This window comes from Pinus tabuliformis, chromosome 6, assembly GCF_031772625.1.
Source record: "Pinus tabuliformis cultivar Carrire ecotype Pingquan chromosome 6, CPIR1, whole genome shotgun sequence".
Lineage (NCBI taxonomy): Eukaryota > Viridiplantae > Streptophyta > Pinopsida > Pinales > Pinaceae > Pinus > Pinus tabuliformis.
In genome coordinates, this window is record NC_142292.1 from 1,028,654,239 (window position 1) to 1,028,672,928 (window position 18,690).

Genomic DNA, 18,690 nt, shown 5'->3' on the forward strand with positions numbered 1-18,690 from the left:
TCACGCACACCCTATGCAACCCCTTCACCCTTCACGCTGCCACTTTCACGCAAACCTGGTCCGCATCCTCCTGCCGTCAAGCTTCTCTTCTCTCACCTGAAAACCTGCAAGCCCAAACTAAAGTAACATTTCGATTAGTGTTTGTATAGTACCTAGGGTTAGTCATATATATTTCATATTTATTTGTATATATGCGTGTATATATTTCTTTTTTATTTTTATTATTTGTTAAGGTTTAACTTTGATTTAATTTTAGGTTTGTTTTAAGACTTAAGTTAGATTCATAAAAATAAAATATAAAAATATAAAAATTTCGATTTTGATTTCATTTTTATTTTTCGATTTTAATTTTAATTTAAAATATCTAAAAATTAAAATTTAAAAAAAAAAAAAAAAAAAAAAAAATTAAAAGTTAAAAAAATTTAAATCTAAAAAAATATAAAATTTCAAAAGTCTAAAAAAATATAAAATATTTAAAATCCTAAACATTTAAAAGATCATAAAAAATTTAAAACTTTGGTGACTAAGGATTTTAAAAATAAAATAAAGGGTTTGTGCTTTAATGTTGAGAAAATTTAAATGTGGCCTATGGCCCATTAAAAATTTTGTTTTAGGCCCTTTTCATTTTTCCGTTGCATTAAAAGATTTTAAATTTTTCAGTTACAATTAAAAATTATTGCCTAAGGAATAATTTAAAAATTTGAACCTAAAGTTTCTTAGTGTCATTTGTCATTAAATGTTTTTTTTTAATGATGGTCAAAGTGCGATAAATGTTTTGAATTACATTGACTGTTGGATAAAATCATATTGGTTGTTCTAGATCTTGTCATTAACAGTACTCATTTTAGGTCTGGAATCTTTTGCATGTGACAGTGTTGGGCGTTTTTTGTGGATTATTTATGATTGTTCTTTTTTTGTCACATATTGAAAATCATTCTGAATAGCTTGTTTTATTGATAGTTAATTCAAATATCGAAGGCACTGGTCTAAAATTATTTCTATTTTGTGGTCGTGTCTTGTTTACTTTGGCATTTAATCTATCAATCTGATTTAATCATTTAAATTTATCAAGTTATCCATCATTAAAATCTCCTAGAGTCTGTTTTTCACAGGGTATCATCATCTATTTGCCTAGGGACTACCCCCCTTGACTTGTCTAGGAGAGAGTCTAAACAGAGTGAGTAAGGATTTAAGAGTGACAACGCTTATTCTGAGCGTTGTCGCGCTGCCTAGACATTCTGTGCGACAACATTTTTTGGCGTTGTTGCCAGGGATAGAGTTGTTTCTGTCCTTGGTTTCTTCGACATTCATCATTCATCTTTTATCTTTCTATCATTCATTTGAGCCAGTAAAGTCAACATTTTTTGGCGCCGTTGTCGGGGATAGAGTTTTTTTTGTCCTTGGTCCTCATGACATTCATCATTTTTAATCATCTCATATTTTCTGCCATTCATTAGCCTGTCAAGAGGCACAGCATTTCTTGGCGTCATTTGATCTTTTCATCGCCCTATCTTTCGTCATCTCGTTAATAGTTTCATCTGCACCTTTAGCACCTGGACATCTCGGTTCGTTTCTTGTTTGGGTGGCGACTCCATTTCTTTTCATTTATTTTATCTCAGACAAGAAGCCCTCCCTTATATCCAGTTGTTTGTTGCATTTTGGATCCTAGAGTTAGATTCATGTTCAAGTGGCAACTCCACTTCTTCCATTTCTACAAGAATTTCTACTCGAAGCTCGCTTCTTGTGGATCTCTTGATTTTTTTGAGCAGAGGTCTCTCTCTATTATCCATTTGGTCCCTCATTATTCATCATGGATTATTCATTTACCCCGTGTCATTTTATTGATGTTCTCCATGATATTCTGGAAGTGGCCATTCATAAATTGTCTTTATTCTCGGGTGGTGATTCAATCGTTGTTAGAAAGCATCTATGCAAGTTTTCTCATATAATGCTCATATATTGTAGTTCTCCCCAGTATGATCATGAAGATGTCAAAATGTGTCTATTTGTCTTTTCTTTAGAGGGTGATGCTTTGAATTGATTTAATAATTGTTTTGAAGATTCTTTCACTTCTTTACAAGACATCGTTCATGCTTTTAAAGATAGATATGGTTATCAAGATAGCTCGCCTTGTGCCCCTAAAATTATGCAACAGAATGAAAGTGATTTTGTGAAGGATTCAACTGTTGATGAAAGATTTCAAGACAATTCTCCATATCAGAATGTGCCATCCACCTGTACCGTTGCAGATCAAATCCATGATAGTGGAAAAGCAGGGAAAAATTGTCAAATCAGTGTCGACAAAGAAAGGGAAAATCAGAAGAAAATTATAGAAGAGCTAATGCGGCTGTTAAAAAATATGGAGATTAATCAAGAAAAGTTTGTAACTGATTACGTCAATGATATGAGAACTTTATACACCCACCTGGAAAAGCGAGATAAGGATATGGAAACCATGAAAGCTAATCATGATAGGGAAATTAATTTTATGCAAAACAAGTTATTAACTATGGATGAAGAAATGACTATCATGACATTCGATTATAATAATCAGTTGGCTACCATGCAAGCAAATCATACAAAAGAGATAAACTCTATGCAACATTGCTTGATGACCATAAAGGCAAAAAACGACAAAGTAATAAAAGATATGGAAGCTAGTCAAATTTGTCTTCAGAATAAGTTATTGACCATGGAAGAAGACCATGCCAGGGAAATCAGTGCTATGAAGGTTGAACACTCTAGCATAACTATACAGGTACAGAAACTTCAACATCAGTCAAAGGATGAAAGAAACAAGGAGACATTGACGGACTAGAAGCCTCCTTATCTGCTACAACACGCTCCATCTTATTATGAGGACGTCATTTGCTCCATTGAAAAGTGGCTAATTGAAGGTGACCCAGATAAAATTGAAAACGATAAAGATCAGATGCAAAATGGAGAAAGACATGTCACGCATATCTTACATACTTCATCTAGGAGTTTTGACACAGAATGTTCCACAAAGAAAAAACGCAAGAGAAAGAGAACGAGAAAGCGATTTGATGCATCAGATAGTCGTAAGCAGCGTGATTTTCGGATAGGAAAAAGTCCTACGTTATGTAGGATTGGACATGGCACATCCGAGAAACCGCCGACAAATTTGCCTGAAAGCAGGCAAATGCTCAGTATGCACTATATTGAACGCATCTGATGCCATGGGGCATCTTTGTATAACCTTATGCCTTGTTATTCAGTGTTTCATTTTGTAGTTAGATTATGTTTTTCATGTTACTAGATAGTTAATAAATTAATAGCTTATCTTTCATGTGCTTAATGTTATATGATGATTTTTGGATGGACGCTACTTATGTTTTGTTGTGTGTTGCGTGGATGCAGATTCTGGATTCTCACATTCCTACAGTGCAGCAACGTGTCCCCAAGTAGAGCCAGATGTTGACCACTACGTGTCAACGACCCATAGTAGTACACCCCTTTTTTCGCAAAAGGGATATCGCTTGATCAACGTGTCCGTGTCGTTTGATTATCATCATCAGCCTGATCATGTTATATTGTAAACCCAGTCTGCATGTGTAAATTGTAAATAATCTCAGCAGATCTGTGTCATGTATGTAATTGCCTAGGTAAACCTAATTTTCTGGTGATGATCTACATTCCGGAAGGTTTTTTGTCTCACCGATCCATGATCGGCAGAGTTTTCCTTCAGCCTTACCCCAAAGCTGGAATGGATTTTGTCATTAGAATCTTAGGGGAGTCCTAGTGTGTTAGATCGAGTCTATGTAAAAGTGATTTGGGAATAATCCTAACTATTTGGTTAGGTTATTTTATTACAAATTGCTTGATCTGCTAGATTATGTTTGTGTCGCAGAACTGGGTAGTCTATGAGGGTCTATATCAAATGGGTTTTCCCCCTTGAGATGTAAAAATGTAAAAATCATGATGTAAAATGTCTTGAGGGTTAGAAGAATAATTTATCCCCTAATAGGTCCTAGGTCCTAGGTAAATTTAAATTTTCCAAATGTAAAATTCGTGGATCCTTTAAAAAAATTAAATCTTAATTGGTCCAGGGACTAAGATTAGTTGATTATTTTGCTAAATTTTATGTCTTAGGTCCCTGGGGTTAAGTAAAAGTCAAAGTTTTGAGGAAATAAATGCAAAATTTTAAATTTTAAATATATTTAATTGAAAAATTCGAAATTTCCTCAATATTTAAAATTTTGACGAATGAGATTAAAAGAAATTTAATCCTCATCAATGGTCGAGTCACTTTGACAAGAATCACTCGAACTAGTCGTTGAGAAATTATCTTTAAATAGGAGGTCATTTTGTCAGTCAGAGTCATTCGATCTTTGATCGTGTACTAAGTGAAAAGCTCTCTCTTATAATCCTTTTTTTATGAGCAATAAAGAAAGACTTTGGGGTTAACTTCTGCTAGTGTTACTCTTCATGGAAATGTTGTAAGATGTATTATTTTCATGCATATATTTCTTTTTGGCCATTGATATAGCTTCCTGAAGAGTGATTTGAGTACAGGTATATTACTCAGTCGCTAAGGTTTGAATAGTAATTTAAGTTTTGAATATAATAGCAGGTATCTCTATTAAATCTGAATTTTATTATCGTTTTCTCGCTCTATGTTGATGGCTGAATCGAGTTTTGCAGGAAAATCCTTGATTATTAGATCATCAGGCGTTCGAGGAAGTTCTCGGCTAAACTAGCTAACTCCCAATCCGCGTTTTTTGAAGAGCCCAACTTAATTTTGATCCCGGGCTTATCATAAGATATTTTTATGGGTGATGCATGAAGGGTTTCAAGCTTAGTACCTCCAAAATACAAAAAAATTTAATTTTTATGTGCTAAATTGTCAGATCTAGCTGTTGGGAGCCGCAGATCATCAAATCCTGGAGCGGAATCGGACTCACACTCCCTAGATCTGATAGATCTACCATTTATGTACATAGATCTGTAATTTTTTTTATTCAGACTTACGATTTCTAGGGTTTCATTTATTTTTTGCATATTCGGGTTCTGGCTGTTTGTTTTCAGGAACAGGTTGCAGATCTGAAGGTGAAGTTTAATTTTGAAGCCAGATATAGACCCTGGAGAGTAAGATCTTACCTCAGAATCAGCATTTGCGGGGTATGGTTTTGTTGTCCAAGGGATTGAATTTTTTTTTTTAATCTGGAAATTTTCTTTTATATAAGGGTCTAATTGATAAATCTAAAACAGAACACAGCATTTTAGAACTAGGAATTTCTGAGTTTTATTGGGCACTATTTCTTTCTCTGTCCACTGCCTGGGGTCTTTATTTTTGTTTCATTGCAGGAAAATTTCGAGATTTTGTTTGGGCAATTTATTTGAAACCCTCGCGGTTCTCAAACACTATACCCAATCCATTTCTTCAATCATTGGCCTATGCAGCAAACTTTCTACGGTTCCTTTCTCTCCTATCCACTGTCCATTTTCATCTCTCACCTGCGTTTCTTTTGCCATACCCTCAGTCCATCTCGCCTTCACGCCCTCCATTCCAGTTACACGCAGCCTCATCCTCTCCTCATGGCTAATTCATTCAAGATCCATCTCTGCCCAGCTCTCCCTCCTTGCTGCATATCCAAAACGTCTCAAACCTTCACTGCATGCTATCTCCTTAGCTGCGTATACATTCCAGCACTATTCTCGTTGCTCCCTCTCTGCTCCGCAGCCCTCACTGTTGTGTACCCTCTGTCCACAGCTTCATACTTACGCACTCCCATCAAACCATCTCTAGATCTACACGCATATCCTTCAGCGATCATTTGCTCCCCTCCAGATCCACGCAATCATTGTTGTTCCTCATCAACCTATGGATCCCTGCATCCATATTCCTCTAGCTCTCCACGCTGCCATCCAAAGTTCCAAACCCACTCACGCACACCCTATGCAACCCCTTCACCCTTCACGCTGCCACTTTCACGCAAACCTGGTCCGCATCCTCCTGCCGTCAAGCTTCTCTTCTCTCACCTGAAAACCTGCAAGCCCAAACTAAAGTAATATTTCGATTAGTGTTTGTATAGTACCTAGGGTTAGTCATATATATTTCATATTTATTTGTATATATGCGTGTATATATTTCTTTTCTTTTTTTTATTTGTTAAGCTTTAACTTTGATTTAATTTTAGGTTTGTTTTAAGACTTAAGTTAGATTCATAAATATAAAATATAAAAATTTCGATTTTGATTTCATTTTTATTTTTTGATTTTAATTTTAATTTAAAATATCTAGAAATTTCAGAAAATTAAAAAAATTAAAAAAATTAAATCTAAAAAAATATAAAATTTCAAGTGTCTAAAAAAATCTAAAATATTTAAAATCCTAAACATTTAAAAGATCATAAAAAATTTAAAACTTTGGTGACTAAGGATTTTAAAAATAAAATAAAGGGTTTGTGCTTTAACGTTGAGAAAATTTAAATGTGGCCTATGGCCCATTAAAATTTTTGTTTTAAGCCCTTTTCATTTTTACGTCGCATTAAAAGATTTTAAATTTTTCAGTTACCATTAAAAATTATTGCCTAAGCAATAATTTAAAAATTTTAACCTGAAGTTCCTAAGTGTCATTTGTCATTAATTTTTTTTTTTTTTTTTTTTGATGATCAAAGTGCGATAAATGTTTTGAATTACATTCACTATTGGATAGAATCATATTCGTTGTTCTAGATCTTGTCATTAACAGTACTCATTTTAGGTCTAGAATCTTTTGCATGTGATAGTGTTGGGCGATTTTTGTGGATTATTTATGATTGTTCTTTTTTTGTCACATATTGAAAATCATTCTCGATAGCTTGTTTTATTGATGGTTAATTCAAATATCGAAGGCACTAGTCTAAAATCATTTCTATCTTGTGGTCGTGTCTTGTTTACTTTGGCATTTAATCTATCAATTTGATTTAATCATTTAAATTTATCAAGTTATCCATCATTGAAATCTCCTAGAGTCTATTTTTCACAGGTTATCCTCATCTATTAACCTAGGGACTACCCCCCTTCACTTGTCTAGGAGAGAGTCTAAACGGAGTAAAGATTTGAGAGTGGCATCCCTTACTCTAAGCGTTGTCGCACTGCCTAGACATTCTGTGCAACAACAGAGTGAAGGGTACATTTTTGCTAAGGCCTTGGCAAAGGAGTTCAATAATCAACACCACCAAAACTACGGTACAGATAAGGCTTGGTGCTTTTGATTCAATGCCAATCAGATACCCTCATATGTGATAGAATCTAATAAAATGTTGCAATTCCATTGATCCTGAAATCTTAAAAAAATTTAAGTCTGTTGGATTTTGAGTGGGATCAAAATCTTGCTTTCTCCATATGAAATCCAATGGGGTCGGAACCACTCTCAAACATCCTAATTCAATTAACGGTAGTGTTAAAAACTTAAGTAAAAGGATGAAAATAAAAGACAAAGGAAAATGTCACTTTTACTTTAAAAATTTAACATTACCATTAGGAAGCATCCAAGGAGCCCCTAGGGAGCATCCAAGAAGCATGACAGGAGCATTGATGAGCACATGGGAGAATGGTTTGGCTCATGGTGGTTTTAACCTTTGTCTCTACCTCGATTCTCTAGGGATATTAATCAGCACCAACCAATTTCGATCAAACTACCTAATCCAAGCTTTAAAATATTGTAGAAAAAGCTTAACATGCCTGATCAATGATTTTGGTTTGAGTGAAGGGTACATTTTTGCTAAGGCCATGACAAAGGAGTTCAACAATCAACACCACCAACACTGGGGTACATATATGCCTTGGTGCTTTTGATTCAATGCCCATCAAATACCCTCATACATGATAGAATCTAATGAAATGTTGCAATTCCATGATCCTAAAATCCTAAAACTGTTAAGTCTGTCGGATTTTGAGTGGGATCAAAATCCTACTTTCTCCATATGAAATCCAATGAGGTTGAAACCACTCTCAAACATCCTAAGTCAATTAACAGTAGTGTTATAAACTTGTGTCAAAGGATGAAAATAAAAGATAAAGGAGAATGTCACTTTTACTTTAAGAACTTAACATTACCATTAGTGGGCATCTACGAAGCATCCAAGAAGCATGATAGGAGCACTGATGAACACACGGGAGAATGATTTGGCACGTGGTGGTTCTGAATTTGCAGGAACTATGCCAATTGAGCCTGAAGCATGGTTTCGAGGATGCTTCAACCATGGTTCCACACAGTGCATGGTTTTGAGGTCCAGTGCATGGGAGTGATTGGGGGAGGGTAGACAATTCCTGCAACATCGGCATGCACAAACAAATGTTGAAATGATACCTTGACCAAATGTACTTGAATATTGTACATAAATGCATACACCCCAGTTAAGAATCGACTTCTTTGTAAAGTGTATCCATTTTTGTTCTATTAAAATATAAGTTGCTTGAAACTAAGAGGTTCCTGAAAGTGGTTCCAATTTGACAAACAACTAATCTCAAATCTTTTTAAATATGGAAATGGATTTAGTATTTAGTACAAATAAGTAGATAGATAAATAAATGAAAAAATGCATGTAAATAAAGAGAGAACTAGGTAGACAAACATTCACCAAAACACCCAGCCTAAGTGATTGCACTGCTAATGTTCTCACACTAAATAACTCAAAAATAATTTATTTAACCGCAAAAAATTAAATTTTTGAACATTGCATCAATCATAAATATAGTTGAAAAATGAACGCAAACATAAATAAAACACACAAAGAGGTCGTCTTGTAATCTTTGATCAAACGAATGAAAATATGATTTGAACTAGCACCTGTATGCTTAATAAAACACCTCAAACAGTGGTTTACAATCATATCTAAGGGTGTATGACCTATGAATGACGAAATGATTGTTACAATAGTGATACAGACTATATTGCATGTTGTACTTGTTGGTCTCTTCAACAATCTACGCCAACTCTAGATTTGAATATATCACCTTCTTTAGATTAGTGATCATGGGTGTAGCCATAGGTTTGCATTCCTCCATCCAAAAACACTTCAAGGTCTCCATTCCATACTTACCCTGTTGCTCAAGGAAAATCTCCCCTAGCCTCTGTCAAACCTCCAAATCGAAGAATTAATGCATCATGCCACTGTCCTCCATCTCGAACTTTGTTGCCATGTTTGCTTTGCACTTCAATGAGCATCTTTGTAGATATAGCAAACAAGTCATTTGCATATAGCACCAAAATGAGGGATCAATCCCAAAAAATATATAAAAGTTGGGATTTGCATTAATTTTGGTGGAGCCCATACCCTACAAATATTCATCTATCCTAGAATGCCATCCTCTTGATGCTTGCTTGAGTCCTTATTAGGCTTTCTTAAACCTGCAGATATGGGACTCCATCCCAGTTACCTCAAAGCCCAAAGGTTGTATTACATTAACAAAAGGGACTCCATGCATCTTTACCTCAATGATCACATTAACAAAAGTTGTATTCATACCCATCTGATGTATCCTTCATTCCATAAACGGAAATAAGGACATAACTACTCTAATGGAAGTGTACTAGGTGACTAGAGGAAATGTCTCCTCATAGTCCATTCCCTCTTTCTAGGAGAACCCTCTTGCCATAAACATCGCCTTGAACTTCTAAATGCCACCATCTACTACGTGCTTGATCATGTAGATCCACTTGGAACTCCCTACTGACTTCCCCTCCAATCTTCGCACTATGTCCCAAACATCATTCTTCATGATGGAGGTGTACTCTTCCACAATGGCATCCCACCATACTTGTTGATATGCTACATTCTAAAAGCTAGAAGGTTGGGAATTTATGATGTTGCTCATCAACGTTGTGTAGTCTAGTAACTTCTTCAGAGGATCTACTCTCTCCAAATGTGCTCCATGGAGCCTCCACATACTCCTTAGTATCCCTCAATATTTGAGTGAACCATCAAGGTTTCTTGATGGAAGTGAAAGGGGTTATTGTCTCCTCCTCTTCACCTAAAGGTAGTTATATTACTCTAGAAGTTGTGAAAATTCGGAAACCTGAATCCTATTGCAGCAACTGGAAATAATTCTCCTAATTGTTAAATTAATTTTTAACAATTTATTTACTATTTGCTACAACAAATATTGAATCAATCACACTGAAAAATACACAAATAAACTGTGGAAAAAATAAACGTTGGAAGAAATACTAGCACACACATAAAATGACAATTATATTTGGACAAATGTCCCCGGAAAAACTAAACTTGGGAAAATCGGTGCAGCAGCTGAGGGTTTTAATATTAAGCAGCAGTGAAATAATCTTAGTACAACTGGATGTCGAAACTGGCAATCCTACAAAGAAAAATTGGCAAATATATGGAGAGGAATTTTCCTCACCCCACAGGGAATTTCCCAGCACCACTTCACTTCAAAATTTCAGCCTTCTGAGGCACTGCTTCAGCATCTGCGTAGCTAGTTGAACGGCTTGCCTTCTGCTGGATTCTGATGAAGTTGTTATGCCTTTTGCTGACCAGAAAGACGCTTCTCTGGCACTCCTTCCTGGCCTCTGGAACTGAAAACGTCAATCTTCCTCAGCAAATCGACTTTGCCTCTAGAGGCTATCGCTCAGCGCTACGTCAGCCTCTCTGTGGCTCTCTTGCCTCTCTGGAAATGCACTCACCGGCTCTGGAATCCTTCCTCCGACTTCACTGTCTTTGCCCGTCTCTCACTGCTTCGATCTCACTGGCTCTCTCCGGCAACTAACTGCTGCTACTCTAGAAATCAATCTGCTCATGAAATCAAACTCTCCAAGTGATTTCTCTAAGCCCCATCGACTTCTTCTTATAATCCTTTGTTGAGACTTCAATGACCAAGATTAGATCTTAATCAATGGCTTTGATTAACTTGAAGTCGATCCATGTGAGTTTATAGAACATTCACACCTTAACTTAATTAATTCTGATTAATTAGTCATATCCCTAATTTTAGACTTCGGAAATATTTAAAAACTGACTAATAATCTAATTAAGTCATTTCTAGGTAGATTTCTAGAAACGATTTCTGGGTTTTGGAGATCTCATGTATTCTAGCCTCTCCACAAAATTTCAAGGCTAGAACACATCCGATGCTACAAAAACTCACAGAAGTCACTGGTGACCTTGGCTCCACCTTCAAACCCTCCCATTCCTCATCCTTTGTCATTAGAATAGAACAAGCTCATGGGATTTCCTGCATGCAAAGTCTTCCTCAAATTTTACATCCCTGCTCGCTACGATCTTACTCTGCTTTGGAATATAGACCTTGTAGGCTTTTGAAGTCTCATTGTAACCTACAAATAAACCCTTCCTAATGAGGACTCCACCTTATTCCTTTTTAATATCAATTCATGGATATAAATTGGAAAAGCGAAGATGTAGAAAAGGCTCACCTCTGGCTTCACAACAATGAATGCTTCCTCTAGTGTCTTGTCATCCAAGATCCTGTGAGGACATCAATTATGGATGTAGATTATTATGTGCATACCTCTGCCCAAAGAAACATCAACAAGTCTTGGTCATGAATCATGGCCTTAGCAACCCCAATGATTGATCAATTCTTCCACTTGACAATCCCATTCTATTGTGAGTTGTGTGAAACATCGAACTCCCTAAGTATTGTTGTCTCTTTGTAGAAACCCTCAAAATCCTAGGAGGTATACTCACTCACATTGTCCAATCTCAACACTTCGATTTTCTTTCCTATTTGGTTCTCAACTGGAGCTCTGTGTTGATTTTTTCAAGGGTCCTCTAAATTGATAACTACTTAGGATTTCTTAAGTTAATCTTTCCTTGCATTCACATTCATCATAAAGTAATTACACAAAAGATCTCAACAGTAGAAACAAAATGCCAATAGGATCATAAAGAGAACCAAACAAGAGACACAAGAATTTACCCTGGGAAAACCCACATGGGGGAAATCCCAGCAACCTTTTCCTTAGAAAAATCATTAAGTTCAACAAAGATACATCTAATTCTTCAAGTCAAACTGACTGGTAACATAGACCTAGCCACACCTGGACAAAATGCCCTCAAAAAGCCTCAGAAATTTCGGTTTGCTCTACCTCAAAAACTTGTCCTTCTATGCCTCAGAAATCTGTCTTTCATTGGCCTCAAATTCATCCTTTATTAGCCTGAAATTCTACCTCAGAATATGCTTGTTATGATCCGAAAATCTGCCCAAATGGAGAGGACGAGTGGCCTATTTATAGTGAACAACAATGCCCCAAACATTGTGACTTCTCGGTTGAGCCGACATGAGCAGATTGGGGTTGACCTTACATTCTGGAGGCATAAATTCAATATTTAAAAATTCAAAATTCCCTCTTTTTAAAGTCAACATGAAGAACATGTCTTACATATATTTGGAGGGCTAAAATATCAATTATAAGCACCGACCATAGCTACAAAAATTCAACACTCCATCTTAGCTAAGGAGGTATTCATAATGACCATCCAGATGTTCTTGTTAACAAATTTCTTTAAGAAAAGGTTCATCATTTATCATCAGCATCAACATCATCCGATTACCATGATCCTGGTCAACAACTTTGACCCATAGTAAAATCTACAGTATCAACTAGTCATCCTAACTTTGGTCTGTACCTCTGACTATAATTATATTCGATACTTCTAACCCACAGTGCATCATTAGCATCAACTAGTTACTATGATTTTGGTCGGCGCCATTGACACATGGTACATAGATTAGTCTTGGTTCACCATTCATCCTAGTCAATATCTTTGACTCATGGTGAATCTCCAAAGGCCTCACTCTTCATGAGTAATTTTGGGCTTGATGTTAAATGTGCTCACTTAACCTATCTAGAGAGTTTGAGCCTGATGTTGAAAGGCACCCACTCAATTGAGTGATTCTATGCCTATAGGACCATTCTTCCTAATTAGGGTCAACATAATTGACACAAGAAGAATGATTGTCCTTTGTTAGAACATTCTTCTTAATTTTGGTCAACATACTTGACTCAAAGATAATGATTTTCCCTGAATGAGCTAGCTATGTTGATGTCTCAATCCACTACCTATGGAAAGCATCCTGCATCAGCGTGATGCTCAACAAATCGTCACTTGGAGCAATTCACCAATTATTCAAGTCGTCACTTGGAACCTGGCCAACACCTGTGACCTATGGTGAAACTCTTGGCTATCACTATTCCTACATGCTAATTGAATGGTAACTCTCCTGCCCGATGCTAGAGGCACTCACTCACCCACCTAGGGAGCACTTTGGGCCTTGATGCTTTCTAGGCCATTCGCCCTAGCCACATTTTGTGTCCCCTGGTCAATACTTTGACCTATCTATATTCTGACCTAGGGGAAATGTCTGCCCCTTGATGCAACAACAGCACCATTCCCTCTAACCAAGGAAAATATTCTCAACCACGATGGCTTATCCCTAAAGTATACAAACTTCTCAAGCTTGCCCCTGAATTATACAAACTTCACCCTGGGACAGAGGCTTTGTGAGCCTCACTGCTCCCTTCTATACCATGTCTCGGTACTAGATCTCACTGTGCTTTGACCTGTCATCGTGGTTGTTACCTACACTTGATCAAGAAATCATGCAAGTGAATCCATAATGCTTCACAATTCGCCATCAAGTTGCAATATACTCTGCCTCAACAATATTGAGTGCGACAAATGTTTGCTTTCTGCTCATCCAAGAAATCATAACGAAGCCCAAACTAAAGCAATATTCTAATAAACTCTTGATGCCTTTTGCACTCTTGGCCCAGTTTGAATCAGTGTATCCCTACATCCTCACTTCACCACTTGAGACATCTCAAACCATAACTGGTTGTGCCATAACCAACTATACTATGTTGGTACATGTTGAGCCACATGCCTTGGCTCAACCATAAGTTGATCAGCTACTTTTTGGTTACCCTAACTAGGTGAAATCAAGTCTGACAATCTCAATGACAGTGCATCATCCCAAAAATATATGAGGGATCTCAATAGCATGCTTCAAGAAGGTAATGGATCAAACCTAGGTCCTTCATCTCGAACTCAAATGTCAACTCCCTCTGAAGCTAAAACAAGGCTCCCTGATTGCTCCCTTTGTTATGGAAGCAAATCTTTCTGCCACAGTTACTCCCTTTAACACATCAGTCCTTCTGCTCCCATCAGAAACAAATCATATAGGATCAACCTTGATCCAAATCTGAGGTACAATCTTCTATTTGCAAGCAGGAGACTCCTTCATGACCCTCAAAGCCTTGAGGTGGTTCCATGTACACTTCTTCCTCAATTTCTTCATGGAGAAAAACAGCCTCTACATCCATCTAATGTAATTCCATAACAGAAGCAACAATAATTCTAATAGAAGTGTACCTGGCAATTTGGAGCAAATGTCTTTTCATGATCCTCTCCCTCTTTCTGGGAGAACCTTCTAGTCTCAAATCTCACTCTATACTTGTCTATGTTGCCATTTGCTGCACGCTAGATCTTGTAGATCTATTTGGAAGTCATCATTGATTTCCCTTTGACACAATCAAGGTATACTTCAAACTTGTTGATCTGTCTACTGACTCTACTCCCTCTGAGCTCGGATTTCATCTAGTACAATATCTCTCAACACAAATCACCGATTCTGGGAGAGTCCTCTTGTCACAAGCTTTGCTTCGTTCTTCCACTACTTCCATTTACTGCCAGATCCTTGGCAGCCTTCACTATGTACCTGCAATCCTCACTAGGAGGTCATGGAAGAACAATTATAACCAAGCAAAAGAAACAAAGACAAGAGGCTAATAATAGTAAAAACAACAACAACAATAATAATCAAAGAAGAGAGATATAAAGTACTTACCTTTTGAGCAGGGCTGCTTGGGAGCACGAGCAGAAGTGAGAAGCGGAAGTGGGGAGTTACATTTTCAAAAGCTCTCGGGTCGGGAGCGAATTTTTATATAATATATATTTTTATATATTTTGATGCACATATGTCAACAAAAACATGTAGAATGATGAATTAGATATAATAACCAAAAAAAAGGATTAAACCATATAACATCAATCATCTAGAAGTTATAATCTTCATCAACCACGTCCACAAGTTAGTAACGTACAACATATCGAGTCTCATGATTGAAGATTCATCAATCTTAAAGTTTCAAGCTTTCAAAATTCGATATATAACATTTGTCATCATTGATCACTAGATTTGTCCTTGTAACCATTACCATTACCAAATAACTAAACTATAACAAAAAATATTAAACATGAAATGAAATGTTTCAACTTTCAACTTTCACAAAGCATCATATTCATAGTTCAATACCAATGAGTTATAATTGCCAACTTCAAAGTTCAAACTTCAAACTTAAATTGTCATAAATTGTTTACAAAAAATATCATAATAAACATGAAAGAGTCAACAATTATAAAAACTGCTAAAAACTAGAAAAGACAAGTAAATCTATTATCTATTGATCGGGCCTCTTGCCATGAGAAATGTCTAATTTATGAGAAGCTCGTGGTCTACTGGGAATCTCCTCCCGCATAGTCAGACGACCATGTCCAAAACTAGAACTAGAAGACACATGACCTCCATGTGAGGATGTAGATGGACGTGGCAGCAGCCAAGCTTGTGGACTGGAGCACTGCTACTGGATGATGGGGGCGGCAAGGTTGTTGTTGTTGCACTTGCTTCATCATCATCTTTCAAAAGTTTTGTTTCCAATTCTTCTAGGTGTATAGCTCCATCCTCCAAATTATCTTCCTCTGGGTTTTTGTCCCAAGTCAGACATGATAGATCAACACAAGCCCGCTCACAATAATGTGTCAACAACCTCAAGTTGTAGTGCACAAAAACCAAGCTTTCTGCCCGGTTTTCATTGAGGTTGTTTCTTCTCACATTATGGATGAAATTATAGGTGCTCCAACACCTCTATGTAGAAGAAGTATTTCCAACCTGTGAAAGCAATTTTTTGCCAATTTTGCCAAAAGTCCTTGGCCACCATACATGTCCCACCATGTGACAGCATCCAATCTATCCTTATCTTCCATTGCATGCAAAGAACCAAACTCTCCAGTGCTAGTGAAGTATTTGCCTAATTCTCCACGCAATTTAGCACACTTCTTCTTGTCAAGGACTAGCTTGTCTAATGTTGTCATATAACCATTTTGTACCTCTGGATCTGTATGGGGTTTGGTCCTAACTCCACCCTCAGGTGCAAGTTTGCCCGACCAAGATGGAGAGTAGTGTTTTCGCATAAGGATATATGCCAAGGCATGTAGTGAAACATTAAGTTTATCCCATCGTGCACACACAAAATTGTAAATATGATCATACAAATTGGGATCTTTTGGCTAAACAATATCTTTTATTTGCCCCAACATGTTATCCATCTACTCATACACCTCCCCAATCACTGGTGCATCTATATCTGCAAAACAAATCATGCGATAAATGGGCTTGGTGTATCGCAAAACATCCCTCACACTTGCCCAAAATTGACCATCAAGAGCAGTCACCTCCACATCATCAAAAGCTTCCCTGTCAGTTGCAGTTGGAGCCTTGTCCTTTAATACCTGCCAATGTGTACTTGATACCATGCTAGCCAATGACTCTCTTACCTTCAAAAGGTGCCTGAAGGTGAGGTAATAGCTAGCAAATCTAGTCTTCCCAAGCTTCAATAGCTCCAACCTTGAGTGAATACAGAAAAGCCCATGGGTAATGCTATGACCGGTAATAAATTTTATCATTCTCTTGCCTCTCTTGTACAAGTCACCAATCCATAGTATTGAGGTTCCTTGATCTTAATAATGTCATGCATCAAAAGGTCCATTATGTTAACCAAACACCCAAACCAAAAAAATGTTCGGGTATCTATCCTCAATGATTGCTCTCGTTGCCTTACAATTAGAAGCATTATCAGTGATGACTTGGATGACACTGTATGGCCCAATACTTTCAATTGTTTGAATCAATGGTTTTGCAATGTTGATGGTGGTCTTGAACTTGTCTGAGTAATCATGTGATGGAAGGAAGACTGCACTAGAAGCAGACACACCAAGAACATTTATCAATGGCATTCTTTTGACATTTGTCCAGCCATCAGATACAATGGATACCCCATAGTCATTCCAACTATTTGTGAATTTACCCAAAGCATGTGTTAATTTGGCTTTTTCACAATCAAGTCCATTGGTTCTAGCTCTGTCATACCCATGGCTCTTGTATCCTTTAGGGGCATCATTGATGGTGGAAACCATTTCATGCCAATAAGGTGAACGAAGAACATTGAATGGTATCCCACATGCATAGAGAAACGGGAAAATTTTTGCATCCACATCATGCCTACACCCTTGATCAAGCATTTCTAATATGGTTCTACGCCTTAAAGGGATGTCCGTACCACTGCCTATGCTTCCATATCCACTACCATGGGTGGATGTTGATGGAGTTCTTAGACTATGTGATTGTGTGCTTGTGGTGTCATGTTCAAAGTCACCCTTTAATCTTTTACTTTTGTATTGGGCTTCCTCCTCTTCCCTTATGTATTTGGTTCTTTGAGCTTGTGACACACTTACACAAGTTTTGATTCTTATTTGTTTATCTCCATCCCATTCCATTTTCCCACAAAGATGTTTTTTGTCACAAGTGTATGAACTTGTGTAAGTGTTTTTGCAATGGAGGCATTTAAATTTAGTTGTTCAACCCCCTTTCCCTTTTGAAAGCCTATTAACATATTTCCACAAGGGGGTATGGTCTACTTTGGATTTTTTGCCCTCATCATCTCCACTATCAAAATCCTCCTCTTCCTCTTGGTACTCTTCCTCTCTAGGGTTTTCATATCCACCACTACCCACTTCTTCATCCCCTTCATCACACCTTCTTCTTTTTCTCCCAAACACCATCATAACAAAAACAGGAACCAACATCAAGAGAACGCCAAGCCATATAGTCATGATGTTTGGTGGAGTTATAGTTTCTTGCCTGCAATAAAATGAAGGAGGAATGGGAATGGGAAAGAGAGAAGAGAACACATTTCATTCAACAATGCACATATAAAAAACACAAATGTTATTGCTGCATGGATTCATGGAAAAATGAAAAGAATGGGATTAGAGTATAGACCCCACATCTTTGGCTCTCCAATAGTGCCTTCAATCCCAAGCTCCAATCTCCCTTTCAAACTCCTCGAGCTACTCAAGCTACAAAGCAACCCTCTCACTCACCTCCTTGCTCCTTTCGATCTTCCACTCAATCTTCCTCTCAAGCCCTCTCTTGCTCTCTCTTGCTCTGAACACAACGCAAATGGTGAATTTGTGGGAGGGGAGGAGTGACTTTAATTTCTTTTAGCCCCTCCTCCCCTCCCTTCAAAAAAAATTGTAGTCGCATGGCCAACGCCTACGGGAGCGACTTTTTTAAGTCGAGATAAGTCAGGAGCGATTACTCCCCGACTGCTCCTGACTTAAAAAGTCACCCCAGGAGTGAATGGAAGCAATAAGGGAGTGACTGCTCCCCGACCGCTCTAGAGTTCACCCCCAAAAAACTAGGGAGCGGTTTGCTCTATATCCTGGCTTTGCGTTGAACTGCCCAAAAATACGCTGGTGGGTGAGAAGATCTGTTGCTAGGGCCTCCTTTGGTGCTCTGAAAATTCTGGGAAATTAACCCAGGGCTCTCCACCAAATACCCAGAATAACCCACGAAGGAATTGGG

The 18,690-nt window shown here is 37.4% G+C and overlaps 1 protein-coding gene across 1 annotated transcript in view; it reads right to left on the reverse strand.

Annotated features, from left to right (window-relative positions):
* The window catches only part of LOC149262508 (uncharacterized), a 213,747-nt gene that overhangs the window by 160,361 nt on the left and 34,696 nt on the right, over positions 1-18,690 (reverse strand). The window lies entirely within an intron of this gene.